We start from the raw sequence: 7,500 nt of genomic DNA, 5'->3' as shown, positions 1-7,500 counted from the left end.
GACAGAAAATCGTCGGGGAAACAACCACATTTTAAATTCCCTTCCGGTGGCTTCACTTTTGCCTGAGCGTACACTGTAAAAAAAAAAATCGTAAAAAAACGGTTTTTTTCCGGCAGCTGGGGTGCCAGAAAAATACCGTAAAATAACAGAAAATTACTGTACCGTAAAAAAACGGTTTTTTTCCGGCAGCTGGGGTGCCAGAAAAATACCGTAAAATAACAGAAAATTACTGTACCGTAAAAATACGGTTATTTCCCGTAATTAAAATACAGTTTTTAGTTGTAATTTTACCAAGATTTTCCCTTATTTTCAGGTTTTTTAACATTAAATAACAACATTTTCACATTTTAAAACAATTAAATGACCTAGAAAAACGGTAAATAAACGTTGTATTACGAACATTATTCGTAATACAACATTTATTTTCCATTTTTCTAGGTCATTTAATTGTTTTAAAATGTGAAAATGTTGTAATTTAATGTTATTTTACGGTATTTTTTCTGGCGCCCCAGCTGCCAGAAAATTACCGTTTATTATAATTTTTAGTGTATAGTCACTTACCTGATCTTTCAGCCTTTGAGAATATGCCTCTCTCTATCACTTGTTCACACACTAAATCCATTTATTGGTCTCATAATTACAGAAATGTGCTGTTAAATTAAATTACCCATGAAGATGGTAGATTAACATTGTTATACGGGTAATAATGCTTACATTTACAGAAATGTGCTGTTATTAGTTGGTTTTAATGGCATTATTTGTTTAAAAATCCTGTATATAATTTTTTATGAGATGTAATATAATAGTATACAACAATAATTTGATTAATCTTTAAAAACTAGTTAAAAAAAATGAATATTAAAAGCACTTTCAACTTAAAAAAACTATACTCACCTAATAACACCATAATTATTTTAATTTTAAATGGTTTAAACCAGTTTTTGGCCAGTCGGAAAAGGGGCTTAAATGAATTGTGTTTGAACAAGACTAAGCTGAGAACAACTACAATTTCCCATTCTCTGTATTTTTATTCTGTATATATATATAAAAAAAAACTAACAGGTAACCATACAGCAACTGGTTCTGAAACAAACAAAAACAAATTCAACTGAATTGGAAATGAAAGAAAAAAGTAAAAAAAAAAAACTAAACAAAAATCCACAGACTCTTGATATCTTCTAATATAATTTCCAACTCGACTGCAAATGTAAATGTTTTTTTTTCAATAAGGCCCAATACATCAGCCCTTCATCTCCAAGTGGCATAGCAATCTTGTCACTTCTTGCGACGATCAGCTACTGCTGGGCAGCTCCGCTTGGGTGTCCAATGCACACAATGCCTCTCGATGAATCAGGATTCTCAAGCAATGATGAAATGCTCGTTCTAGGCTGTAACACAAAACGTTTGAATTACTACATTATTAAACCAGCATGGGGAGGAGACCACAACACAACATCAGGAGGTTCAGTGATGCAACCAATAAGTCATATGACACAAACATACTTGCACAAAGTCCATGAGGTAGGAAATGGCTGATTTAACACTGCAGCGACTCCATCCAGCCCCTCGTCCTGATGGCATTGGTGAAAGAAGGTGTATGAGCATCTGAAGTGCTTTGAAGCAAAGCATGTCTACATGAAAATATTAGAATCCAAATTAGATATCTACCATTACACAAGGTTAAAGTGCATATGACACCTAAAAAAAAAAGGTAAACGGCATATAATTTTCAAGACTATACATAAAACATAGTACTTTGAAGTCATGTGTAAACCCGATGATTGAAAAATTAGGTTTGTACACGATTTCAAAGTGTGGTTTTCGCGACGCTCTTCGGCAAGCAGTGCCGGCTTACCTGAAACCTGAAGTCTGTGGCAGAAAATTGCTCAAAATTGCTGAATTCTTCACCCTCCATCGATAGCTGTGTGGTGTGGGAACGAATGAAGTCTACCACCACTGACATCACAGGGTCACCTGGCGGTAGACCTCATTCGTTCCCATGCCACACAACTAGCGATGGAGGTTGAAGAATTCAGCAATTTTGAGCAATTTTCTGCAACAGACTCAAGCAGAGATGAGATTGAGGAAGACTTCGATCCGGATCAGTTTGTAAAGGTGATTGTGAGCATTGAGCCGTATCTGGAAGACGAGCCAGCAGAAGAGCCGAGTTCTGACAGTGATGACATAGTAGCTAGCTAGCCTCGCTGCTAATAAGTATAACGCCCCCCTCATTGAGGCAGATGTACCGTTTGCCTCCAGTCTCTTACAGTACCTTGCGTAAGTATTCACCCCCTTGGATGTTTTACCCTTTTATGGCTTTTATAAATCAGTCATGGTCAATATAAGTTGGCTTTTTGGACAAAAAAATTCACAAAATAGCTCTCTTTAATGTCAAAGTGAAAATATATTTCTACACAGTTATGTAAATTAAATACAAATATGTAATGAAAATAAGTGCTTGCATAAGTATTCACCCCCTTTATCACCCCCTTTGTATAGACTGACCTATTTCAACAGAGGTCCAGCCAATTGGTGCTAGAAGTCTCACAATTTGTGAAATGGGGGTCAGTGTGCAGTGAATGTGTCTCAAGTGATTGTAGTATAACGACACCTGTGTCTGGAAGGTCCATTCACTGGTCAGTATTCAGTAATCAGTATTACTGGCTATTGTTAAACCATTAAGACCCAAGATCACTCTAAGCAACTCAGAGAAAAGGTTGTTGAAAAGTATAAGTCAGGGGAAGGATACAAAAAAATGTCCAAGGCACTAAACATCCCCTGGAATTCTGTTAAATCCATCATCAAGAAATGGATGGATTGTGGCACATGTGTAAATCTGCCTAGATCAGGCCGTCCTCACAAACTGAGGGGCCGTTCAAGAAGGAGACTAGTAAGATAGGCCACCAATAGACCTATGACTACTCTGAAGAAGTTTCAAGCTTCAGCAGTTGAGATTGGAGAAACTCTGCATACCACCACTGTTGCCTTGGTTCTTCACCAATCTAAGCTTTATGGAAGAGAGCCACTGTTGAAAAAAAGGATCGACTACAGTTCGCCAAAAGGCATGTGGAAGTCTCCATGGTCAAGTGGAAGAAGGTTCTGTGGTTTGATGAGACCAAAGTGGAGCATTTTTTCAACAGTGGCTCTCTTCAATGAAGCTAGTTACTAGTTGTCATTTCAAGCTTGCTGGAGAAGGCACTCTTGTGCGACACACATTCTGCACCCACTTCTCGCGTACTTCCTCGTCTTTTGGAAATTTGAAAAGGCTAAAAGAATGGGAACTGACGTTCGAGCAATATGCTGCAACACACCGTGAAGGCATATTTACAACTGAGAAAATAGCCGGTGGCTCCCTGAGAAAATGTGTTTTCTGTCAGGAAAAATGGCGACCAAGTGCAACAGAGTACCTCCGTTTAAGTAATTTAAGTTTTTTAACGCAGGGTGGTAGTGAGTCGCTTGGGAAGTCGGTAGCTCAGTGGCGCTGCATTCAAATGATGATTTTAACAAGTCAAATGTGTATATTTTTCCTCAACATATATATATCGATTGTGAAATACCACCTTCGTTCTATTTAAAATTAGTATTGAGGTGTCATATGCACTTTAAGTCATCTTGAACAATTAAACTGGCTTCAGTAATTATCCATTGCATAAAAGTTATAAGTGCATTTCCCCCCTATCTTTCTGAATGCGAACCAACATACCATCACTGTTGTTCCTGGTGGTTGAAGGATTTTCCAGATCCTCAGACAACTCCAACGCAGCAACCTTCATTAGCTTAGGGATGATGTTCATCTGCCATTTGCGAAGGAAAAGATCAGCTTTCCCCTCAAACTGGCTATCGAAGTCAAACTAAGATGTACAAAGATAAATATTCCATCCAATTTATTCATTTGAATTTACAGGCTATATTTACTGAGATATTGGGGGGGGGGGTGTTCCTTTTCATGGGTTGAAGGTAGAGAGTGGACATGAGGCATCAGTCAATAATACCAAAAATACAATGGCCCTTATTTCTGAAACAATAAACATTTGGTACATCAGTAAAATGTGGGGTGGGAAGGTAACACTTACATATCCCTCATTGTGTTCCTGGATTTTGACACTCAATTTAGGAAACGTGGTGACAACATTCTTGTCAAGACGCACCTTGTCATCACTGGATGGGTAACTGAAAATAACAGACAGCATCAACCAAACCATTTCTAAACACACATTGAAGAGTTCAGAAGTCCACCTGACCTTTTTTGTGGTAAATTGGAAAAAACACAGCTGGCATGATTATCGTATAGTAGGCACTGAGAATATTTCCCTTTATATCATACCTACATTTTTAAGTTTTTGCACCTGAACTCTTCAATTAGAAACATGTATTGCCATCAGTTATACTCACACTTCACATGTATTGACTAAAATATTAATTTTAAGTATGAGATATATAAGAACAACTTCCACTCCACTGTCAATACTTTTGAATCTCACACTTTGACAGTGTCGTCAACTTACAATCCTCATCTCTCCTCAAGATTGCTGACAGCAACCCTCACAAGTAGCACCCTGTTTTTTGTGCATATGGTACCAGATTTCTCATATTCTGTGAGTATGTTTGGAGCTTTTGATTGAATTAGTACTTTGAGTACTCCAATCCACTGTCGTCCAGCCTGTCATGGGAAGGTAGAAAATGTGTCTGTCTTGGCAGGGGAGGAGGCTGGAGAAAAACACAAACCAATACAAAAATGTATGAGCCATTGGTGCAGTTTAAAATCCCTAAACAAACATTTAAAACACATATTTTCAACAGGACTGCACAATTACTTAAAAAATTAGCAACAACTATTCAACCAAAGTTTTCTTATCTTACAGAATTACCGGACATATCAGTTGAATTTCTGCATCCGCTAGCTCAGAACCCGACCAGAAAAAAACAACTGAAATGTATCAAGTTCGTTGATGTCTGTGTTACGATCTGTATCAATAAACTCATTGAAGTCGGCATTATACATGAGAAATCAATCTATATATACACTTCAGAAGGTAGGCCATCTTGAGATTTTCATTCATCAAGTAATTCCTTCGCAGGTGGTAAACTATCTTGCAGATCTCTCTGCCATCTAGGTAGATAGATGCCAGTATTTTTTTTAAAGCTAGCCTCCTTTTGCTGATAAAGAGAAGAAAAACAAGGTTTTAGTCATTATTCACTACAGTAAAAAAAAAAAAAAAAAAAACAGACAGCCACTTCTACCATTGCCATTGTTTTGCTAGCTTATCAAACCATGTAGCAAAATTAGATTGATAGATAGTGCCGTATTTGAGTAATTAAATCTTACCGAACTGTGTTTTATTTGAACCGTTCAAGGCCGGTTACTCTGTTGTAGAATTGAACAGAAAAAGAAAATGTAGCAGGTCAGGAACAGACAATACAATGACCAATACTCAAGCTATGCATTCAAGTTCACAGGAGATTGCTCCCGATTCCATTGTGCCTTGTCTGTGGGGGGGAACTCGAACAAACTAAACTTAAAAGGCATTTCACAACCAAACAACACAATAACATGTAATGCTGGTGTGCCGTGAGACTTTTTTCCCCATAGAATACATAGATTGTGCTTCGAGAGAAAAGGGTTTGGGGAAAACTGATTTACACCACTGGCGTTGCCCCTGCTCTATGGTTATAATATAAAATGGAGCAAACTAGCCAACACGATATGCTAAATAGCTAGCCTTAAAGCTATGGCAAAAGAGTATCTATGATATGTGCTTAAAAGAGCCTTCGTCATTAGAAAACGCAATATGTTACTAGCCAGGTTTTTACTTTCTCTCACTCTGCATGTTTTCAATAGCAAATACAAAATGCCAACCAATTTTACAGATTAAATTATCCAGGTTGGCTAGCTAGCTAACTTGAACTGTACATGTTACCTTAGCTAGCTACTATGGCTTACATTACCTAACGACTACAAACTGAAGGTTGTCAGTGCAAGCTAGCTAGTCAAAGTTAGCCAGAGCCTCATATGGTGTTGGCTACACTCACATTACGGCCCCCATTCAGCACACCAACATGACAGCACGACAACCTATACACAATGAGCCTTTCATCGTCAAATACAATGCCAGGGTATTAAGCTTTTTATTTTTGAGAACTCAATTAAAGTACAAAGACATTTACCTTTAGTCTTCTGCTGTCGTGTGTCTTGTCAGTGTTGAAACTCCGTGGTAACCAGTGCAAGAATGTTCTATTTGGGCGCGCGCAGACCCTACATCGGCCTCAATGCGGGAGGCGTATGAGAGCATAGACATAACACATGTATATGTCTATGTATGAGAGCATAATCTGTATGCTAACGGTATACTTTTAGCAGAGAGGCTAGCTAGCTTAAGCTACTATGGTTCTTAATGGGGTTTTGGTCTACGCGAAATCAGCAACCTAAAATAATATTTGAGAGCTTCAGTTAAAACCACCAATACTGTGCACCATCCGTGTTGCACATAAACAACTAACCGAGTCAATGTAGACGTATAAAAAGTCGTGTAGATAGCTTAATTCACATCAAATATTTCCCACTAACAGGCTACACGCCGCCATCTTTGTTCAGTTTCGATATTTTTGAGTGACTCACTCTCAACCAATCAGAACGCTTGATTTCATCTACCCGTGTTACAACAGTAAATATACGTATTTCTAATGGGTTTTTTCTGTGTAAAACAACAGAAATATTCTGTGTTTTTACATTTACAGTGATTTCATGTTATTTTACATTTGTCATGTAAAATCACAGTTTCTTTTTGTAAAATGAATGGTATTTTAAAAATACAGAAAAAAACTGTAAAATAAACAGTAAAATTCTGTTTTATTACATTTTTTTTTTACAGTGATGTTGTCTACTGATTTAACCGTCGTTGGTTCAGTGCAAACAAGCAAAGACGGCATGAGGGGGTCTTCTTAACGGCAATATAGCGGGATCTCGGTTTAAAACGAGCTCCAATCAGACTATAACACACACACACACACACACACACACACACACACACACACACACACACACACACACACACACACACACACACACACACACACACACACACACACACACACACACACACACACACACACACAAACACGCACACACACACACACACACACACACACACACACACACACACACACACACACACACACACACACACACACACGTACACACACATACTTTCTCTCTGTTCCTCTCTTCTTCAAAGAGGAAACTCATCTCCCACCCGCAGTTTGCCAGAACTCACCGGACCACCAGGGAAAGAAAGAGAGAAAGAAAAGAGAGAGGGAGAGAGGGAAGGAAGGGGAAAGAGAGATGGGGTATGAGATTGGTCTGTTGGGGGCTTTTGAAGTGAATGAAGAGTGAGCTCTGTGCAGGGGTCATTATTGATAAAAGGCGACTGGATGTCATAGGGAGAGAGAGAGAGGTGGGAGAGGATATGAAGGGCGTGCGACAGATGGATGATATTTGTGTGT

The sequence above is a fragment of the Sprattus sprattus genome (assembly GCF_963457725.1).
Source record: "Sprattus sprattus genome assembly, chromosome: 17".
In the NCBI taxonomy this organism is placed as follows: domain Eukaryota; kingdom Metazoa; phylum Chordata; class Actinopteri; order Clupeiformes; family Clupeidae; genus Sprattus; species Sprattus sprattus.
The sequence above is the reverse complement of the archived record's forward strand: the minus strand, read 5'-3'. Positions refer to the sequence as shown.